Source organism: Herpailurus yagouaroundi, unplaced genomic scaffold, assembly GCF_014898765.1.
Source record: "Herpailurus yagouaroundi ecotype Mexico unplaced genomic scaffold, PumYag 67641, whole genome shotgun sequence".
Taxonomy (NCBI): domain Eukaryota; kingdom Metazoa; phylum Chordata; class Mammalia; order Carnivora; family Felidae; genus Herpailurus; species Herpailurus yagouaroundi.
In genome coordinates, this window is record NW_024420442.1 from 2,421,761 (window position 1) to 2,444,308 (window position 22,548).

At 47.9% G+C, this 22,548-nt stretch overlaps 1 long non-coding RNA gene across 3 annotated transcripts in view; it reads left to right on the forward strand.

The window, feature by feature from the left end:
* Positions 1-2,364: 2,364 nt before the first annotated feature.
* LOC121025483 (uncharacterized) overlaps positions 2,365-22,548 on the forward strand; it is an 88,776-nt gene continuing 68,592 nt past the window's right edge. For all 3 annotated transcript variants that reach the window (XR_005788067.1, XR_005788066.1, XR_005788068.1), the window contains exons 1-2: positions 2,365-2,565; positions 15,282-15,358. This is a non-coding gene — a long non-coding RNA (uncharacterized LOC121025483). The remainder of the gene's footprint in view (positions 2,566-15,281; positions 15,359-22,548) is intronic.

Consider the following 22,548-nt stretch of genomic DNA (forward strand, 5'->3'; position numbering starts at 1 on the left):
GCCCGACGCGGGGCTCGAACTCACGGACCGCGAGATCGTGACCTGGCTGAAGTCGGACGCTTAACCGACTGCGCCACCCAGGCGCCCCTCAAGAGCAGAAATTAACGCTGGCTTGTAAGCAGCGGTGTCTGTGTCCGGGTGGGGGGGGGGCAGTAAAGTCTAAGCAAGTATAAAAACATACAAAAAAACCCAAACAACCCTACAAGCAATAAACACTGTTGTTACTGCCTGACAAATACTGAGCATTCGTTGTAGTAGGTAGGAATGTTGTCCTCGGAAAAGCAATGAATTAATTAGAATTAACTGGTGGAAACTTCTGCAAATAACAAGGGACAGGCATTATTATAAAATCTGAAACAGTAAGAAAATGATAAGACTCTTTTGGGCACTCTCTTCGAAGATTTGAATGGAAGGAGAGACTTCAAGCTTAGCTATAGGATGGTGGAGTGCCCGTGGAGAGAACTGGCTTCTCACGGGGGGGGGGGGGGGGGTTGATGTGACGACCCCAGGGTTAGCAACCTTAGCAACTGGGGATCAGGAAAGGGATCAGTACTTCAAAGGGCGTGAAACCTACACACCCCACCTTTGTGGTCAGAAGAGCCCCGAACAGGAAGTTTAAGAGGCCTCAGAGGAGCCCAGTGATTGCAGCTGAAGGTCTTGAGCTCTAGTGAGGAGGTCCCAGCTTCCCCAGGGGATCTCTGCGGGGCTCGGGGACGGAGGCTGTCAAATGCTGACTCCTGAAATATCACCAACACTACCTGCGGATTTGACAAAGCGGAATGCATTCCTTACCTTGGTCAGGGAGAACCCCACCTCCCAAAGTTGTGATAGCGTTTCAGGGAGGAAAGGAAAGGTCAGAATTTACTGAGAAATGCAGGTTTGATTTAAGGCAGAGAGGGTCTTTCAACACAGAGACTTGATTACGATTGGATAAGGATCATGATGTCAACAGGCTCGGACTGGTGGAAGCAGCAAGGGAGGATTTTGAAAAAAGGGAAGGATTTGAACAGTGCAAACTGTTGCTGCTTTTCCGCTGAAGAGTTGACGGTACTCTGAGAAAGTTCCTGTAATGAAGAAACTTTTGCCTGGACAGGACCGTCCTGGGAAAGAAATTCACATGAAGACAGCGGACTATCCAAGTCCTGTTGATGTAGCCAGTACCCGTGCGGTTTTATTTCTCAGGGTCGAGGCTGAGTGTGGCAACAGACTGTCTTAATTCTCATATATTTACCATTTTTATGAACAACTCACCTTAGGTATGTGTTTATTTTGTGGTGGCGAAATTCTTCTGTTTCCCTGAATCTCGAGAAAAAATGACCCCTATTCTTAGGTGTTTGCTAAGCCTGGAGGAACAATTTACATAACTAGCTTTTCACCAGTCTGCCGAACCTGTTAGGTATGTTAAAACCCAAAATTCAACTGAGGAAATTTTAAAGATCTTATTGGCTTTCTTTAACGATTCACCGTTTGGGCAGCATTCCATCTAGCAGACAGAAAGAAGCTTGGAGGAACTGTACAAAATGAAAGACTTTTTTTTTTTTTTTTTTTTTTTTTTTTTTACACCGAAGGGAGCAGGAACAAGGAAGACACTAGCAAAAAGTGGACTGGATGTGGGGAGGTCGCTTTCCTTTCAGGGATGGCAGGTTGGCCCGGCTACTTCACTGGTACTGACCAGGTGATTCCCCACTGCTTTAGGATTCCATTTCTGGGAGAGGCTGAAGCCCAAATTAAGTCTGGGTTTGGTGCCCCCCCCCCCCCGCCCCCCGCCTCCAAGTTTAGCATAAGCGACTCCATTGCAGGATGGCTGTCTTATTTTTAACAGGTGGATTCTTTTATTTAGTCCTCCCGAACACCTCCTCAAGCTATCATCCCTATTTTATCGAGGAGGAAACTGAGGCTCAGGGAGGTAATGAGCTCACATCCAAGCACCTGCAGATACATTCTTTTCAGGAGCATCAAGAAAGGCCCACCTTCAACCAACCTGCCTTATTCTGTTCCATTTTTGCAGAAGGGAGCTGAGGTCCAGGTTCAAGACAATCATTGGGCCCCTCAGCCCTCTTCGGGGTCCCTGGGGAGAAGGAGGGCAGGGTGGAAGGCAAAGGCCTTCAGAGATGCCAGTTTGGGTCTGGGTGGGCTCCCCTCGGCGTCCTGTATCGCCGGGGGGGGGGGGGGGGGGGGCGGCCCGCGGCGATCAATGCCACCCCCTCCCCCACCCTCCCCCGCAGAGGCCGAGGCCTCACCTGGGCTGCCTGGTGCACCGGAAGCCGGCCCCCGCCGGTCCCCGCGGCCGTGCCCGCCGCTGGTCACCAGGGGGCGCTGTGCGCCACAACCTCGGGCGCAGAGGGGCGGTGGCCACGTGACCGGACAACCGCGCGCCGGGTCCCGGGTCCCGGCGTCCGCCCGGTGGCCCCTCCGGCTGCGGGCGCGCTCGGCCTGCTTCCCGCCCCCCCCCCGCCCTTCTCCTAACGCTCCGCGCGGGCCACTCGGGGGTGGTGCGGCGGCGACGGCGACTCCGGTCCGGGCTCCCTGACCTGTAACCTCCCGGGGACGCTGACGAGCAGCCGCGTGAGTTTCCCAGGCACCAGGAGACGCCTCACTCCGGCTTTGTGGCCGGTTTGGCCCTCCCCGCAAGGCAAAGAGGGGGGGCTCGGTGCCAGGCTTTCCCCTAGCTCGGAGAGGTGCTGTCACATCCCGTCGCACCTCCCCGCCGCCCTTGGAGGGACGCGCTGTCCCCTGGAGGACCCCATGGGAGCGCGCCCAGCGCCGGGGGTGGGGGGCGAGTTTGGATCATGTGGCTGCTCTGGCGGGACCTCCTTGCCCAATAAGCACTGAGCAAATCACCCCCGCCCCGTACCCCCAAATCGACATTTTCACGGATATGCCCCGATGGGACATTCACTTGGTCGTGAACGGGGGCTTAAGAGTTGCAAAAAGTGACTACGTCTCTCACTTGGAGTAGGGACTTCAGGGACGCTCCCGCTTGACCTGGCAGAGGCCGCGGGGTCGCCCGCATTACACGCTTGGAACACTCAGCCGGAAACGCATCGTACACCTCAAGATGTCTTACAGTTACACACACACACACACACACACCCCTCTGCCGACTTTGATGTCTCTATCAGCACACCCCCCAGCCCCAACCGACAAAAATGCCTGAGAAACTGCATTCACCACTGTCCTTACCAGGTCTTGTAGTGGGGGTAGTCCAGCTGGGGGAGGGGGGGTTAATTTAGAGAGAGATTCAATAAGGTGATAGATTGAGGGGTTTTCAAAAGAGCGTTACGCTTTGCACGCTAGAAACTTCACTCATTTTTTTTTTAATTTTTTTTAACGTTTTATTTATTTTTGAGACAGGGAGAGGCAGAGCATGAACGGGGGAGGGTCAGAGAGAGGGAGACACAGAATCCGAAGCAGGCTCAGGCTCTGAGCGTCAGCCCAGAGCCCGACGCGGGGCTCGAACTCACGGACCGCGAGACCGTGACCTGAGCCGAAGTCGGCCACTTAACCGTCTGAGCCACCCAGGCGCCCCGAAACTTCACTCATTTTAAGTGTACAATTATTTTTAGTAAATTGGCAGAGTTGCGCACCTGTCAGCACATTCTGGTTTTAGAGTATTTTCCTCCCCAGCCACCCCGGAGCAAATGCCCATAAAGCTGTCTGCAGTTAATCTCCCCTCCGACCTCTAGCCCTAAGCAACCATTTATCCCTCTTCTGGCTCTATATAGTTGCTTCTTCTGGACAGTTCATATGAATGGAATCATACACTATGTGGTCTTTGGGGACTGGCTTCTTTCACCTAGCGTGATGTTTTCTAGTTTCATCTGTGTTGTAGCACTTACCAGCATGTAATTCCTGTCTATAGCTGAATAATATTCAATGGTGTGGATATACCACATTTGTTTCTCCATGTATCAGTCAATGGACAATTGGGTTGCTTTCATTTTTTGGTTATTAAGAGTGATGCAATAATTGAGAACATTTGTGTGGACATGTGTTTTCAACGTTTATTTATTTTTGGGACAGAGAGAGACAGCATGAACGGGCGAGGGGCAGAGAGAGAGGGAGACACAGAATTGGAAACAGGCTCCAGGCTCTGAGCCATCAGCCCAGAGCCCGACGCGGGGCTCGAACTCAGGACCGCGAGATCGTGACCTGGCTGAAGTCGGATGCTTAACCGACTGCGCCACCCAGGCGCCCCTGGACATGTGTTTTCAATTCTCTTGCTTTCGCTGCCCTTTCTTTGCTGGTGTTTCCCCTTAACACCCTTTGCCGACCTCTATCACAACACTTTGCACACTGCCCTGCGAATGAATTTGAATTCATTCTCTGACTCTCCACTAGAGAAGGCAAGGACCATGTGCACCCATTCCCTGGGGTAGGAGTGGAATTTCTGGGTCCTCTATGGCAACTCTATGTTTAAGCTTTTTTATTTTTAGGAACTTCCGGGCTCTTTTCGAAAGTGTCTGCACCATTTAATGTTGCTGTCGGTAAATTATGAAGGTTCCAGTTTCTCCGTCTCCTCACCAACACTTGTTTTGTCTTTCGTTTGGTATCTCACTGTGATGTTCGTTTGCCTAGATGGAGTGGTATTTGCTTAACTAGTTTCACTTTGCTTTAATGACTGGCTTTTTCAATGTTATCAAATCGAGTTGCTGAAATGAATAATACACAGCCCATCCGTGCAAGGAGCTCATGGCTCCAAGAGGGAGACAGAGGAACATAATCGTAGTACCGTGTGTTACCTGCTCTGATGGAACTGAGCACAGGCAGGCTGTCAGCACAGAGCCTGACGCGGGGCTTGAACCCACAAACCTTGAGACCATGACCTGAGCCGAAGTCGGTTGCTCAACTGACTGAGCCACCCAGGCGCCCTGCACTGATTTCTAAATTGGTCAGCCACGTTAAATGGGAACACAGGGTTAATTATGAAAGCCACGGTCATAAGGCAACCTACCTTCTTGCAAGTTTAACCACAGAAGGCAGGCATTACCAACAGGTACTAGGGTAACTGAAGCAAGACAAGATCATGCATTTTAAAGGAATGGCTAGGGAGTTGTCCTCGTTGGTACTTTAGTACCACATAACTGCAGTAGGCCAGAACCCAATTCTTTTTTTTTTTTTTTTTAATGTTTATTTTTGAGAGAGAGACAGAGCATGAGTAGGGGAGGGCAGAGAGAGAGGGAGACACAGAATCCGAAGCAGGCTGCAGGCTCCAAGCTGTCAGCACAGAGCCTGACGTGGGGCCCGAGCTCACAAACTGTGAGATCGTGACCTGAGCCGAAGTCAGACGCTCAACCGACTGAGCCACCCAGGCGCCCCGGCCAGAACCCAATTCTAACTGTTCATTAAAAAGGATGTTGTAAGCCAATTTGACAATAAATTATATTAGGAAAAAAAAAAAAAAAGGATGTTACTTTCACTCAAACGTACAAGGAAAAAGCCAAATCACAGACAAGCTACATAGTATAAGACATAGATTGGCCAACTGTGACCCACGAGCTAAGAACGTTTTATCAGATGAACATTTACAATCAGTTTGATCTTGAACATCAGTTTGAACATGAACTTTCAACCACAATTAAACAAAATATTTTTCTTCTATTCCATTTTTTTCATCAGTAGACCTGCATCACAAAACCGTGCAATTATTATATTTTTATCATATTGTATTATAAAGCCTAAAATATTTATTTTCCGCTCTTCACAGAAAAAGTTTGACAGCCCTTGGTTTAATAGAGTAAACAGAGAAACGGAAAGCAATTGCCACATACTTGCTGGGTGACCTTGGGAAGTCGCTTCACTTCTCTGGTCCTGATTTTTGTTATCTGTAAAATGGAGATAAAGGGTGATGGGTGGGTGAGATAAGCTCTAGGGTGAAACCCCCATTCCCCCAAGTTTTGTATTCATTCGTTAGTTATTAGGGCACCTGGGTGGCTTAGTTGGTTAAGAGCCTGATTCTTCATTTTGGCTCAAGTCAGGATCTCACGGTTCCTGAGTTCAAGCCCTGCATCGGGCTCCGCGCTAACAGCGCGGAGCCTGCTTGGGATTCCCACCCTCCCTCTCTCTGCCCCTTCCCTGCGCGCTCTCTCTCTCTCAAAATATATACATAAACATTAAAAAATAATTCTGTAAACGTCTATTGAGATACTATCGTGTATCAAGAACTGTTAAAGGCATTGGGGATACAGCAGGAAGCAAAACCCCTGTCCTGAAAAAGGATACTATTCCAAATGAAGAGACTTAAGATGCAATGTGTGGTCTGAGATTGGATCCTGATTTGAACAAGCTAGCGTTATAGGACACTTGGGGAAAAGTAGGGAAATTTGACTATGGATGGGTATTAGATGAGGTGAACATTGACTAACACAAAATGGTGGAGGTGATTAGCTGAAAAAAGCAGTTAGAAAGCATATGTACACGTATTATCTCATTTTGGTAGAAAGTGCATATACGTATTATGTAAACTTGGAGGAATTCTTGATCTGGAAGGATATATATAGTAAGGTCTTTTTTTTATTTTATTTTTTATTTTTATTAAGAAAAATTTTGGGGGGGGGGGGCCCCTGGGTGGCTCAGTCGGTTAAGCGTCCGACTTCGGCTCAGGTCATGATCTCATGGCTCGTAGGTTCGAGCCCCAGATCGGGCTCTGTGCTGACAGCTCAGGGTCTGGAGCCTGCTTCACATTCTGTGTCTCTCTCTCTCTGACCCTCCTGCGCCTGTGCTCTTTCTCTCTCTCAAAAATAAATAAACATTTGGGGCGCCTGGGTGGCGCAGTCGGTTGAGCGTCCGACTTCAGCCAGGTCACGATCTCGCGGTCTGTGAGTTCAAGCCCCGCGTCAGGCTTTGAGCTGATGGCTCGGAGCCTGGAGCCTGTTTCCGATTCTGTGTCTCCCTCTCTCTCTGCCCCTCCCCCGTTCATGCTCTGTCACTCTCTGTCCCAAAAATAAATAAAAAAACGTTGAAAAAAAAATTAAAAAAAAAATAAACATTAAAATAATTTTTTAAAGTAAAAACATGAAAAATAACGTTTAATGTTTATTTTTGTCTAATTCCAATGTTTAAATGTTGATTTTTAAATAAAAATTAAAAAAAATTTTTAAATTTATTTTTGAGAGAGAGAAAGAGCACAAGCGGGGGAGGGGCAGAGAGAGAGGGAGACCCTGAATCTGAAGCAGGCTCCAGGCTCCCAGCTGTCAGCAGAGAGCCCGATGCTGGGCTTGAACCCACGAACCGCGAGATCGTGACCTGACGCTTAACTCGCTGAACCACCCAGGCGCCCCCTAATTTGTTTTTTTTTTGAAGTTTTTTTAGAGAGAGAAAGAGTGCAAGTGGGGGAGAGGCAGAGGGAGAGAGAGAGAGAACCCTAAGCAGGCTTCACGCCTAGTGCCGAGCTCTATGCAAGGCTCGATCTCATGATTGTGAGATCATGACCTGAGCTGAAATCAAGAGTCGGCCGCTCAACCGACTGAGCCACCCAGGCGCCCCCTATACTAAGCTCTTAATAGTGGTCATTTCCGGGTGGTGGGAATATAATGTTTCTGTTTTCTTATCTTTTCTAATTTTCTACATTGGACATTTACCGCTTTTGTAAAAATACAAGATTCTGTCTAATTGAAAAAAATCCTCTCTCTCTCTTCATGGAATTGACATGCGAGTGCCTCTCGTAAGTGTTCACATTGCCGGATCTGTCACTTTTTATCGGGGAAACATCTGTAAAAATGGAGGCTGCTCTTTCCCCCTGCAGGTACCAGAGGGCTAGAGAGGCAAATGATGGCAGTGTCCATCGAAGCACTGTTTAGGAGAGAACGTGCCCAATCTGATACCGGAGGTAGGTTTATCTCTCTTGTATCAGTGGACGCGTCGACGTGATTCAGCATTTCAGTCTTGTAACTACTTCTCTTATTCTAGGCCAGGGGTCCATAAACCCTGCCACCTATTTTAGTAAATAAAGTCTCATCGGAACACGGGCCCACTGATTTGTTTATGTGGTATCTATCACTCACTGCTTTATTGCCCCGTAATGGCACGGTGGGGTAGGGGTGCAGAGATCATATCACCCCGAAAACTAAACGTATTTACTGCCTGGCCCTTGAAAGAAAAAGTGGGCGGAGCCCTGTTCTAGGCTGGCTGGAAGACCGCCTCAGTACACAGGCCTGTGGGAGGGAATGCCCGGCTCCGCGTTAAATGAACAAACGTATGCTCTGATTTACAAACCTCGTTCTCTCCTGAGCTGGATTAGCATGTGCCGGTATTCCCAATTCTGGATAATTCTAGGTTGCTTCCAGTATTGGGTTTCTCATCCTGCAAGGCTGAGGCGAAGGCCAGCCCGCAGGAAGACGGACGTGTCAGCGAGGTGAACCATAGCCTGTGAGCCCTATCACAGCTGGCTAGTCGGTCTTGCCTTGATCTAGCTAGGATCTCCGTAGGCTTCACATTTGGTTCAAATGCCTCCTCCTCCCAGAAGCCCCCTCTGACTCCTCACCCTGATTTCACCGTCCCACGCCAGTGCTCCCACGGCACCCTGGCAGGCCTCTTTGATAACACTTAGCACCCTACCCCGTAAGCACGGATTCCTTCTCAGATTCTCCCCCAGAGAAGGCAAGGACCTTGTGCAGGCACTCTCTGGTATAGCCCCTGAGCCCAGCCTGAAGCCTAGCATATGGTAGCTTCCTGGCCGCGCGTCCTTGGCCACGCGACTGCGCTGAGCCCCAGTTTTCTCGTCAGTAAAATGGGGACAATAGCAATAGTTGCTCCCTTGTAGTGTTGTGTGTGGGTATTAGCTATTCAGCGAACACTTAATGAATGAATGACATATAGGATATCGCGCTGGACTGGGAATTGTGAAAGCCCCCAGCAGCAGGGTACGGTAACAGGTTGTTACGTTTAGTCTATATAGACCAGCAACGCACTTATCCTACATTGGGCCCCCGAACTGGAGTCGCATTCATCCATCCCGTCAACACTTATGGAGTGCCTACTGGGGGCCCAATACCGTGCCAGATATTACGGATATACAGGGATATCCACAGTCTCCGCCCTCACGGAGATTACGTTCTAGTGAGTCAGATGGGCCAGTTTACAAACTGATACAGAATCTATTACGGACTGTGCTCAACGTAAAGAAAATACGTAGGCCAAACCACAGTTACCGAGACGGGCTGTTATCTACGTGGCGATCCAGGAGAACTCCTTTAAAGAGGTGACATTCGAGAGGAGACTGGAAGAATGAGCCAACCATGAGAGGAGCTGGAGAAAGAATATTCTAGGCGGAGAAAGAGTAAGTGCAAAGGCTTGAAGCCGTAAAGGATTTGGCAGAGTCGAGGAGATGGAAAGAGGCAAAGGAGGCCAGAGGGTGAAGAGGTGGGGCTCATTCTAAGAAGAGAGGGCAGCTGTTTTCATGATTGTAAGAAGGCGAATTCCAAGATCTGTCACTCTGCGTTTTTCAACGTTTATTTTATTTTTTGGGGGACAGAGAGAGACAGAGCATGAACGGGGGAGGGGCAGAGAGAGAGGGAGACACAGCATCGGAAACAGGCTCCAGGCTCTGAGCCATCAGCCCAGAGCCCGATGCGGGGCTCGAACCCGCGGACCGCGAGATCGTGACCTGGCTGAAGTCGGACGCTTAACCGACTGCGCCACCCAGGCGCCCCCACTCTGCGTTTTTAAAAACTTAAGCAAATATCTGTGTGGGAGAATGATGGCCTCCCCCAAAGGTGTTCACATACTAAAGCCCAGAACTGAGTGCCCTGCTTTACGTGACAGAAGGGACTTCGCAACTGTGATTAAGTTAAGGATGGAGACCTGAGGGCATTCCCCTGGCGGTCCGGTAGGATTACAAGGGTCCTTGTAAGAGGAAGACGGAAGAGGCTCAGAGGACAGAGGTTTGCAGATGGCAGCAGGGCTCACAGAGAGGTCTGAAGATGCTGTGCTGCTGGCCAGAAGGTGGAAGAAGGGTCCATAGTCGAGGAATGTAGGCAGCGCATAGAGGCTGGAAAGACAAGGGGTTAGATTCTCCCGTAAAGCCCCCAGAAAGAACACAGCCCTGCTGACGCCTGCCGCTTTAGCCTCGTGAATCTCATTCTGGACTTCGGGCCTTCAAAACGGCAATCTAATACATTTATGGCATTCTGAGCCCCCGAATTTGTGGTCACTTGTTACAGGAGCCATGGAAAGCCAATACTCCTTGTGTGGAAAGATACACCAAAAAGTAATGCGGTTGGGAATTGGCAGGGGTGGATGGGAAGAGGGTAGAAAGGGCAGGGAATGAGGTAGGAGGGACGGGAACTGTTCTTGTGTATTGAGTTCTGATTTCTAGGACTGTGTTAATGTTTCACATACTAAAAAGGAAGGGAGGGAGGGAGGGTGGGTGACAAGGGAACCCAAAATGGAATATGGACAGAAACAAAGGAACTAACTGTATTACAAATGAATAACAGACGTAATGAAGGAGTGGGCGGCAATAACTAACCTGAGTGTTATGGGCTGAAATGTGTCCCCTCAAAATTCATGTGTTGAAGCCCTAACCTTCAGTGTGACGGTATTTGCCAGTAGGGCCTTTAAGGGTGTAATTAACATTAGGGGCGCCTGGGTGGCTCAGTCGGTTGAGTGTTCGAGTCTTGATTTTGGCTCAGGTCACGATCTCACGGTTCGCGAGATCGAGCCCCATGTCGGGCTCTGCGGTGACAGCACGGAGTCTACTTGTAATTCTCTCTCCCTCTCTCTCTGACCCTCCTGTGCTCGTGCGCGCGCGCTCTCTCTCTCTCTCTCTCAAAATAAATAAATAAACATTAAAAAAGGTTGTAATTAACGTTAAGCGAAGTCATAAGGGTGGGACCCTAATCCAATATGACCAGTCTCTATAGGAAAAGGAAGGGATTGCAGGATATGCACAGAGAAAAGTTCGTGTGAGGACGCAGTGAGAAGGCGGCCATCTGCAAGCCAAGGAGAGAGTCCTCAGGAGAAACCAACCTTGCTGACCCCTTGATCTTGGACTTCTAGCCTAGAGAACTGTGAGAAATAAATTTCTTTTTTTTTTTAATTTTTTTTTCAACGTTTATTTATTTTGGGGACAGAGAGAGACAGAGCATGAACGGGGGAGGAACAGAGAGAGAGGAAGACACGGAATCGGAAACAGGCTCCCGGCTCCGAGCCGTCCGCCCAGAGCCCGACGCGGGGCTCGAACTCATGGACCGCGAGATCGTGACCTGGCTGAAGTCGGACGCTTAACCGACTGCGCCACCCAGGCGCCCCATAAATTTCTACTGTTTAAGTCACCCATCTGGGCTGTTTAGTTTTGTCAACCCGAGCAGACTGATGCACTAAATAACTTCGGAAAAGAGTATTTTGACTATGTGCTCTACAGTAGTGGTTCTCAAACTTTGGGGTGCGTCAGAGTCACCTGGGGAGCTTGTTGAAGAGCTCTGGGTGACGATCTCCACCTCCAGCATTTCTAATTCAGTAGGTCCAGGGTGGAGCTCAAGAATTTACATTTCTTTAAAAAAATTTTTTTTAACGTTTCATTTTATTTTTTGAGAGACAGCGTGAGCAGGGGAGGGGCGCGGGGGGGGGGGGGAGACACAGAATCCAAAGCAGGCTGCAGGCTCCCAGCTGTCGGCACACAGCCTGATGGGGGGCTCGAACCCACAAATGTGAGATCATGACCTGAGCCAAAGTTGGATGCTCAGCCGGCTGAGCCACCTAAGATACCCCAAGAATTTGCATTTCCAACAAGTCCTCAGATGCAGCTAATGATGCTGGTTCAGGGACCACACTTCGAGAACCGCTGTTCTAAGGCTCAAGACAAAAAAAAAATCACCCCCAAACCGTAAGTAAATACTGTACTCTAGATAGTAGGTGTGTTTTCCACAGGGGTGTGGGTTAGCAATTCTGAATCTACTTTATGTATATTCTAGTATTGAGCAAAGGATACATTGTGAATAAGGAGAGCCAGACTTTACACTTTTAGAGGAAGGAGTTACACATAAGAAGAGACAGGAGACTGGCAGTGATTAGAGGTATCAGTATGAATACGGTGTTTTACATGCGCACACCCACACCACACACTCACGCAGAGATAGATATGGAAATAGAGTTGTTTGTATATATACATATGGTTCCTAGCTTTGTCTGCCGGGGAGGCTTAGAAGCAATGATACCGCAATACCAATGGGCACACTAGACATTCAGATCTTGGTTTTAAAACCGCATTCTTGGGGCGCCTGGGTGGCTCAGTCGGTTAAGTGTGTGACTCTTGATTTCGGCTCAGCTCATGATCTTAGGGTTGGTAAGTTCGAGCCCCGTGTCGGGCTCTGCACTGTCAGCAAAGAGCCTGCTTGGGATTCTTTGTCTCCCTCTCTCTCTCTCTGCCCCTCCCTCTCCATTTCTCTCTCTCTCTCTCTCGCTCTCTTTCTCTCTCTCTCAAAAACAAACAAATAAACTTAAAAAAAATAAAATAGCATTCTCTAGGGGCTCCTGGATGGCTCCATTGGTTGATTGTTCAACTCGTGATTTTGGCTCAGATCTGGATCCCAGATCATGGGATCGAGCCCCGCATCTGGCTCCATGCTGAGTGTGGAGCCTGCTTAAGATTCTCTCTCTCTGGGGCGCCTGGGTGGCGCAGTCGGTTAAGCGTCCGACTTCAGCCAGGTCACGATCTCACGGTCCTTGAGTTCGAGCCCCGCGTCGGGCTCTGGGCTGATGGCTCAGAGCCTGGAGCCTGTTTCAGATTCTGTGTCTCCCTCTCTCTCTGCCCCTCCCCCGTTCATGCTCTGTCTCTCTCTGTCCCAAAAATAAATAAACGTTGAAAAAAAAAAAAAAAGATTCTCTCTCTCTGCTCTTCTCCCCAACTCACATGTGCTAATGTATATATCATATATATTAGTATGATATACTATATATATTAGTATTTACTATAGTAATACTATAGTATTATAATATATATCATATATGTACTAATATATATATAGTATATATATGATATATATACATGATGTATATATATATATATACACATATATATGATGTATATATAGAATAGCACTCTCCAAATGAAAGGAACCAGAACTCTTGTAGAAACGGCCGATTCCTGGGCTGGGACAAGGAGACTATTAGATGAGCTTGGAATGTCTTCCATCGCCAGAAAGTATGGAGGGCCATGGGGATGTGTTAGAAAGGATGCAGGAGTCCATTTGAGGGGGTTTCCAATGCCGAAATCTGCGACAATGTAAGCAACAAGATGATTAATGACAGTAATGGATTATAAGCCATAGAGTAAAATAAGAATCCATGAGTCCACACGAATATGAAGAAATAACTGAATAAGTAAATAAATGAGGGAGAAGGAAAAGCACTTGTTTACAATAGCATTCCAATTAATAAAATGTAACAAGAATAATGAAAATAGAAACTTATTCGGCAAGCACCACAGTAATAACCATTTCAGGCAAGAATCGTTGAAGAATATTAAAATTAATGGACAAAAGTATGATGGAAACAGTGTATATAGTTTTTAAACATCTCCCCACAAAATGCTTACTCATTACAAAGGGCAAAATAGGAACGCCACTGGGGAGAAACTGGGCAGACTACCCTAACCAACTGGTCAAAGTTAACATCGCCAGTAATTGAACAAACTTCTACCATGTGCCTCTTGGTAGGATGCACTGAGAAGGACACAATATCATATCTGTACTGTTCTGGGCAAAACACGTAACTGAAATAGAGACACGATGAACCATCAGATAAACCCCAAACTGAAACCAGCGGGTGCTTTTCAAAAGTATCATGGTCATTAAAGACAAAAAAAAAAAAAAAAAAAAAAAAAAAAGACCAAGGAACTCTTCTAGATTAAAGGCGTCAAAGAAAACATATGTGATCCCCGACCAGAAAAAGGACATTGTTGGGGCAAATGGAGAAAATAAAATCCTGGCTATTGATTGTAGAACTGCATGAATATTAATTTCTTGATTTATAATAGTGTACTGTGGTTATATAAGATGTTAATACTTGAGCAATCTGGGTGAGCAGACTCTTCGGACTGTTGTTGCAACTTTTTGGGGGGACGGGTAAGTCTGTAACATTTCAAAAGGAAAAGTTGAAAATGAAATGCGAGTTGTTTACCTCATCCCAAGATATCCCTGGGTGATCTGACTGCGGTGTGCGGGCGCGGCTTATAGAAGGTGCCAGTGACTAAGTGGGGAGACCAGTCAGGCGGCTGTTGCCCTGGACTGGGGGAGAGAGGATCGTGGCTCAGACTAGGGGGATGACGGTTGAGACGGAGAAGGCTGGATGGATTCAGGATGCGTTTTGGCATCTCCATGGGAAGGTCATTGCACAGGAGGGAATGGAGGGAGTGCCACTTTATTTTACCGTTAGATAAAATACAGGACAGAATAGACCCCGCGATGTAAGTATCTTCATTCGATATTGTGGATTCAGAATCCTCTGGTATGTAAGCTGGAGAATTTATCGCGGACTTTGCATTTTATCTTCTTCTTCCCCATAGTTTTGAGTAGTGTTCCTCTCATCCAAGGGAAAACAAGGAAAGTGACAGGGGGAGGGGGACTTCTTTGGTTCCTTCCTGTGTTTGCCTCTGGAAACGACTTTTCTCTTGAGAATCTCTGCTCTTTTTTTTAAAATTTTTTTTAGTGTTTATTTATTTTTGAGAGAGAGAGAGACAGACAGACAGAGTGTGAGCGGGGGAGGGGCAGAGAGAGAGGGAGACACAGAATCCAAAGCAGGCTCCAGGCTCTGAGCTGTCAGCACAGAGCCTGACGCGGGGCTCAAACCCACGAACCGCGAGATCATGACCTGAGCCGAAGTCGGACGCTTAACCGACTGAGCCACCCAGGCACCCCTTGAATCTCTGCTCTTTTCAAGGAGGGGTTTCAGTTGTGTTGTCACCCAAATTGTGACATGTGCAGAGCCCTGTTGGCCTGCTTGGGTTTCCACATGATATACCCTTCCCTACATTCAGGTCTTTACCTGGAATACTCTCTTATTAAAATTTTGTCAGGGTGCCTAGGTGGCTCAGTCGGTTAAGCATCTGACTCTTGATTTTGGCTCAGATCATGAGCTCACAGTTTGTGGGATCGAGCCCCGCATCAGGCTCTACACTGTGAGTGCAGAGCCTGCTCAGGATTCTCTCTCTCTCTCTGCTCCTCCCCCATTCATATTCTCTCTCTCTCTGTCTCAGAATAAATAAATAAACTTTAAAAAAATAAAAATAAGATAAAATGTCTTTTAAAAAATAAATAAAAATAAAATTTTCTCTGTCTTTCAAGGCTCAGCTCAAGAATCACCCCCTCCAAGTTGTCTTCCTGGATTTACTCGGCACCAAAGTTAGCCTTCTCTTTCCTGGGTAAGTCATAGCTCTTAATTTATTCCTCTTATTTGGCCCCCATTCTCTCATTCACAGTCATACCCATTGCTTTGTACTTGTTTGTATTCATGACTTACATCCTCTACCAGATGAAAAATTCCTTGGGAGTCGGTATTTACGTTATTCAGCTTTCAGTGAATTTTTTTTCTCGTTTTCAGATTGCAGAAGAATTTCAACAGTAAAATAAGTTAGTAAGTTCCGCCATATACTTTGAATCTAATATTTAGTTTCCCTTATTTCTACTGAGGACTTTTTCTGTGAAATGTTGGAGTCCTTTTGTCCCCAGTGACCCTCCTTTATAACTTAAGAGACTGTTGCTCTAGGATTTTCTTTTCCATTGCTTTGTAGGCTGGCTTCCACCAGGGGGCGCTCCTTCCCACCTATAGGCGAATTTCTTTGTCTTTAGGAAGCAGAGGAAAGGAGACTTCATCAGGTAAAATAGCAAAACAGTGGAAACACAAACAGTAGGAAATAGGAACTGAGCATCTCTTGGGATTTGACTTGGTCCCAGCCCTAGCTGGCTACTCAAATAGCATTTCACTTGTTATATTGTGTTTTGGTAGGATGCTGGCCTGTGCATAGAGATTTCCCCCTTCCTAACCCACTTCATTTATTTCATCTACAAATATGTACTGAGTGTGCATTTTGCGTCAGGTATTATTGTAGATACTGAGGCTTCATCGGTGAACAAAACAGACCGAGTTCCTGACCCGTGAAGCTTATGTTCATCTGGGGGCAATAGACAATAAATGAGATGAATACATACAATACACAGGATAGGGGGTGCCTGGGTGGCGCAGTCGGTTAAGCGTCCGACTTCAGCCAGGTCACGATCTCGCGGTCCGTGAGTTCGAGCCCCGCGTCGGGCTCTGGGCTGATGGCTCAGAGCCTGGAGCCTGTTTCCGATTCTGTGTCTCCCTCTCTCTCTGCTCCTCCCCCGTTCATGCTCTGTCTCTCTCTGTCCCAAAAATAAATAAACGTTGAAAAAAAAATTAAAAAAAAAATACACAGGATAGATAGATAAATGCCAAAGAGGAAAAAAAAAAAAAAAACCAATTCATGGTCTTATAGGCCATTGTAAGAATTTTGACTTTGTCTTTGAGCGAGATAGGAAGCATTGGGGAATTCTGAGGAGAGGAGTGGTGTGGTCTGACGCATTTAAAAAGGATTGCTCTCGTGGTTGGTTGGTTTGTTTGTGGGTTTTGTTTTTTTTTTTTTTTTTTTTTTTTTGGATAATAAGTTATCAGGGGACGAGCTTGGACCAGGCTGCTGGCAGTGGAACTGGAGAGAAGTTGTTGGATTCTTGGATATATTTTGCAAGTAGAGCCAACCGAACCTGCTAAGAGATTAGGTGTAGGATGCTGGAGAAAGAGGACTCGAGGGAAACAGGGTCACCACGTTGCATAACATCAATGGCACTGAATGAAACGTGGCTGGCGCCCTCTGGAGTTGTGTAACACAGCAGTTTTGTTCGAGCTGCTCCCAAGGCGCCCCTCAGAGTCTAACCTACCAAGAACAAGGCTGGAAGTATATCAGAAGTTAGATTTTGAGGGGCGCCTGGGGGGCTCAGTCGGTTGAGCAACTGACTTCGGCTCAGGTCATGATCTCGCGGTTCACTAGTTCCAGCCCCGCGTCGGGCTCCGGGCGGACAGCTCAGAGCCTGGACCTACTTCAGACTCTGTGTCTTCCTCTCTCTCTCTCTCTGCCCCTCCTCTGCTCACACTCTGTCAATGTCTCTCTTGAAAAATAAATAAAAACATTAAAAAAAAAAAAAGAGTGGAGAAAGGGAGCAGCAAATGGTACGGAGTGTGGGATGTTTAGCAGAGGTGTTCAGAATGGGAAGAATGGTTGGACGTTTGCCCCCAGAGTGCCCACTGGTTGTTGGGGTTTACTTGTCCTCATTCGCCTGCATTTCTTGGCATAGTAGGCAGTAGTCCCCAGAGAAGCTAGAGGCTGAGGGAATGGAAGTTGCCAGCGGATTTGAGTAGAACAAACTCTAAGGAAGCCCCTGGAAAGCCTTTAATGAAGCCAGACTTAGAACCCCCATGGTTAACAGAGGAGAGAGTATCTCCACGTGTGGGGCAAAAAAATTGGAGCCGTGAGATCTGGCTGTTCTAAGTTGCCCACGTGGTGATTCCAGCCTCCTTTGCCAACCTTGGAGGGTCTGGCTTCAGTTACACTAAAGTGAGCCTGTGGGTCCCCTTCCGGAAACATGATCTATTGCACGGAAGGAAGAGGAAAAGAGATTCCTACCGATACTTTGAGGACGACTAAACCCCAGGGCAGAGTTCTAACCAAGTGGGGAAACGGACTTAAGTATCCAGGCCACGGTTCCACGAGTTATTCCCCTGTTCCTCGCTGAGAAGTCGCCTCGGCACCGGAAGGTAGGGTAGAGCCGGGCTCCGTGCTTAGCTTTGTGTTTTAGTTCGTGATGGCTTCGGAAACAGAGAGGTTTCACTGGTCTCCATGTGCTGTTCGCATTCGCATTTCTTTCCTCGTCTCATGTCTTTAAGGCCCAGCTCAAGCGTCCCTGGTTCCGCAGAGCCTTCTTGGAGCCCCCCTCCCCCAGGCAAAATGAATCACTTCCTTCTCAGAGTTTCCATAGAACTTTTCCTGTGTCGTGGCGCCCTTATTTCATTGAACTGGAGTCGTGCATGGTTGTAAATGGAAGAGGCAGGCGGCAGAGGAGTGGTGGGTAAGCGCACGGGCTCTGGAGCTAGGCCGCTTGGGTTCAAATGGTGGTTCTTGCAAGTTGCTTAACCTCCTTGGGCCTCAGTCTCTCATCTGCTTTGTCTCGACTTAGTAACAATAGCGCTACCCTTGTTGAGGTTTTGTGAAGATTAAAGAAGCGAATGCGGGGCGCCTGGGAGGCTCAGTCGGTCAAGCGTCCGACTTCGGCTCAGGTCAAGATCTCACGGCTCGTGGGTTCGAGCCCCGAGTGACAGCCTGCTTTGGATCCTCTGTCTCCCTCTCTCTGCCCCTCCCCTGCTCGTGCTTTCTCTCTCTTTCAAAAACAAGTAAAAGAAAAGAAGCGAATACGCGTGAAGTACCTAGAACAGTGCACGTAGTAAGTGCTCAGCAAGCTTTTGTTATTTGTCTCTCTTCTTGAGGAATACGACCATAATTCTTACCAGCGGGTTCGGCACAGAATGCTAGGCGTTCAGTAAGTTTTCGTGGGAATACGCCAGGCTTCGAAATCAGATGAATTTCAGTTCATGTTCAATGGTTTCATATGTGTGTACCCCTTTTAGCATCTCACTTATTCCCGTGTACTAGTCCATGTAGTGGCCAAGAAGGAAGAGCGTTCCAGAGCCTCGTCACATAGTTTATGTGGTTGCTTGGCCACGTGTTAGCTTCTTAACCTATCAGTGCCTCAGCTTCCTCGGCTGGAAAATGAGAAAAAAATACAGGCAATTTAAACAGAGTTACTGAACACTCAAGTATTAACTATATTTACTGTTAATCTTATTGTTAATTCAGTGATTTAACGAACACCTATGATTTTCAGGGACCGTGCTAGACAGCAGAGATGCAGAGATCAATAACGCTTGGTCTCTGCTCTCGGAAAACCCGTAAGCGAGCGAAGGACACAAGTGCGGGCAAGGCAGTATGTGTAGAGGCTAGGTATAGAGACACGCCGATTTTGAAAGAGGGATCAGCGAGGGGTAGAGGGAGGGTAGTAAGGTTTAGACAGAAGGTACATCCTGAGCTTTGCATCTGTGGGCTGAGGGTCCTGGAATACTCATGTCCTAATAGATCCGAAAATCCCTTTTGTGGGCCATCAGAAATGAGTTTTATTGCAGATTTTTCGTACCAGATTCCCTTAACAAGACCCCTTCACGAGAGATCCCATCCTCGGGTGCCTGGGTGGCTCAGTCGGTTGAGCATCCAGTTCCTGGTTTCGGCTCAGGTCACGATCTCACAGTTTGTGAGTTCGAGCCCTGTGTCGGGCTCCGCACTGAGAGTGCAGAGCCTGCTTGGAACTCTTTCTCTCTCCCTCTCTCTGCACCCCCCCCCCCAAAAGAAAGAAATAAACTTAAAAAGAAAAAAAAAAAAAAAGAGAGAGATCCCATCCTGTGTTTTCCAACCCAGAGAGACCATTCTGGGTTAACAACAGTGTATCCTCATCGTATCATCACGTTGTGCACGAAACATGATTTTTGAAGTTTTCCTTGAGCGGAGCTTGTCTTTCCTTTTTTAGTTAAGCCAGAGAGAGCTTTCACAGGCAGAGGAGGGCACCTGAGATGCCTCTGCCCCGCCCTTTCACTCCCTCCCGACGAATTTTCTGAAAAGGTCGGCAGTTATGTTCTTCCCTTTCTCACCCCAACAGTCAGGCGAGAGGGAAAGTAAAGAGGGGTATGTTTTCTATGACAAGGCCAGGACCCCTTTCCAGCTCGCACTGGTAACGGAGACCTCTCAGAGACAGTCGGACGGGAGCCATAACTAAATTACTGAGATCGAGGACAGGGTGCTGGTGGATGAAAACCTTTATGATTCCGCCTCTCAGAAGACCACTAGAGCCGTTGAAGTTTGTCCGTTTCCCCCAAGTAGTTGATGAGAACAATAGAATTTAGAGTTCCTGGTGTTCCTCTGGAGCTGATTCCGGCAGGTGACAAGAAGCTTGTAAAAGGGCTTATTATTTGAGCAGAGCCTTGGCTGCCTGACTTTTCAAGTTGATTATTTATTTTGCGTGTTGTATAACAGAGCATTGGGCAATGCTCAGAAGAGGCCTTCTGGGTCAGAGAGTAGGGACTTTTCTGGCCATCTCCTCCCAATGGAACCAGATTCTAGCTTCAGAGTGAGGGGCAGGCTCCTAGACGATGCCCAGGCCGTGGCTTTTGCATGCTCCTGACCACCAGACAGGCCTTTTCATTCAGCAGGGGTTGAATACGTCAACGTTTTCATTAAGTCCTAGCTCAAGGAAATGAAATGCCTATGTATGGCTTTGCAAACTTGTACTGGTAATGTGACCTGCCTTTGAAAGAACTGCTTTTTTTTTTTTTTTCAACGTTTATTTATTTTTGGGACAGAGAGAGACAGAGCATGAACGGGGGAGGGGCAGAGAGAGAGGGAGACACAGAATCGGAAACAGGCTCCAGGCTCCGAGCCGTGAGCCCAGAGCCCGACGCGGGGCTCGAACTCACGGACCGCGAGATCGTGACCTGGCTGAAGTCGGACGCTTAACCGACTGCGCCACCCAGGCGCCCCAAGAACTGCTTTTTAAGACCATGGTTTGGTCATTTGCAATAAGCAGTCAGATATGGGGTCCCTGTCATCTCAGCGAGTAGATGTTCTGAAAGGTAGGGCTTTCTGCTGGTTACGGCAAAAGATAGTCCAGATGTCTTCCCTTCTTTGTGAAGAGTACCAAGCCAACCTTGTCCCTGGCTCTTTTGGTTCGCGCTTTAAAGCGTCGTGCCTCTAGTCCTATGCTGGTCATGCTGGCTCACTGAGATCTAGACATGTTCGAAACCGTGAATGAGGGAAGTTTCTTTTCTTTCTGTTCTGAACTTTACAAGTGGATTGAGCCAGGGCCCTCAAGGAATTGAGAAGATCTCGATAGAGAGAAATTTGGCTGTGTCTTCTTTTTTACTTTTCTCTCATTTTGGTTTTATGGGAACCCGAATTTATGAGGAAGTTCTGATACAGAGGCTCTAAACCAGCTCTGTGTCCAGTGATGGTCCTAAAACGGGAAGTAGCAGGAGGTGATGGGTGCCTAGGAAGAGATTTCATGAGCTCTTGAATGAATTGTGGATGGTTGGTGATATTTCAGAGACATGTGTCTTGGGAGAGGCGGCCTTTACCCTTGAAGTTACTATCTTGGGACGAACCACGCTCCCTCAGAGATAGCATTTTGTTGAAGAAAGTCTCGGGAAATGTGAAACCCAGTCATCCTCATAGAGTTTGTGAGTGTGGCCAGGTTAGTTTCTTGCACTAAAGTCTCCGGTCTTCTGGATGGGCTGCTGCCTTGCCTCCTGTAATAGTCAGGATGGGCAAGACTCTGACGCAGTAACAAATAGCACATGAATAAAGTTTGACGTGGACTGGTTGGCCCTTTTCTATCATGCAGCAATGCCATCTGGAACACGTGACCTCCAAGGGCACCATGGCAGAGAAAAAAGACAGCCAGAAGCCCACCTACCTTAACTGCCTCATCCCACAAGGGACACGTATCACTTCCGTGCACATTTCAATGGCCGGAACTAATCCCCTTGCCCCAACCTACCTGCAAGAGAGACTGGGGCATGGAGAGGCATGCCTGGTATATTTGGCGACTACCGACAGCCTTCGCTACATTCCCTGGGGACCAACTGGCCGTCGCCTCCCCATCCCACTCTCAGGGAATGTGTGCGAGATGCTGATTTTCTAATTCGGTAACAGACTGGACTGCAAGCACCAAACCACCTTTTTCGTGAGATAGAGAGTGCTTGTTTCATCTACTCCCCCATTTGTCAGTTACGGTACTTTCCCAGGCCAAATACCTTTATCACGAGTCCCAGGTTCTGGTTCTGCGTGGAGCCATCCGTGGCGGTGTTGGATAAGAAAGCCTGAGGATTGTTCTTTGTGAAGTTGTTCTCACACGGGCCGGGCAGCTCTCAGTGCCTGTGGTGGTCCTAATGCCCCAGGGTTGATTCAGCAGAAATGAACCGACGGCGAATGCTCTGACAAGATTGAGCGAGCAGACTCCCTCGGTGTCCCTGCGCATCACTGAGAGAGGGAACTTGCGCCCCTCCCAAAGCCAAGGTCGCCCCACCCAAGGTGGTCCCTCTCCCAGGAAGACAATGACTTCGTGGAGCCATTTGCAGATTTTTCCCTAGAAGTGAAGGCCAAATTCCCACAAGACCCTGAGAGGTAGAAAGTGGGTGACTGTTCCTGACCTCACTCCCTCAGTGTTTATTTGAACCATAACCATTAGGGTATACTAGAGTTTCTGTGTGTGTGTGTGTGTGTGTGTGTGTAAATCCTGGCGTACTTGGTGACTATAACAATTCATTTCTGCCATTGTTTCCCTTCGAATCTCAGGCATGAGCAAATTAAGGATATCATCTGCTCTTACTGCCTTTAGTGTCTCCCGTAGGAAAAGAGGGGCCGGAGTCCGCGTAGATCAACCCACGGCGTGTAGATCTGTCAGAACCGTGGCTCCACTTTTCTGACAGGTGGGCCCTAAACCA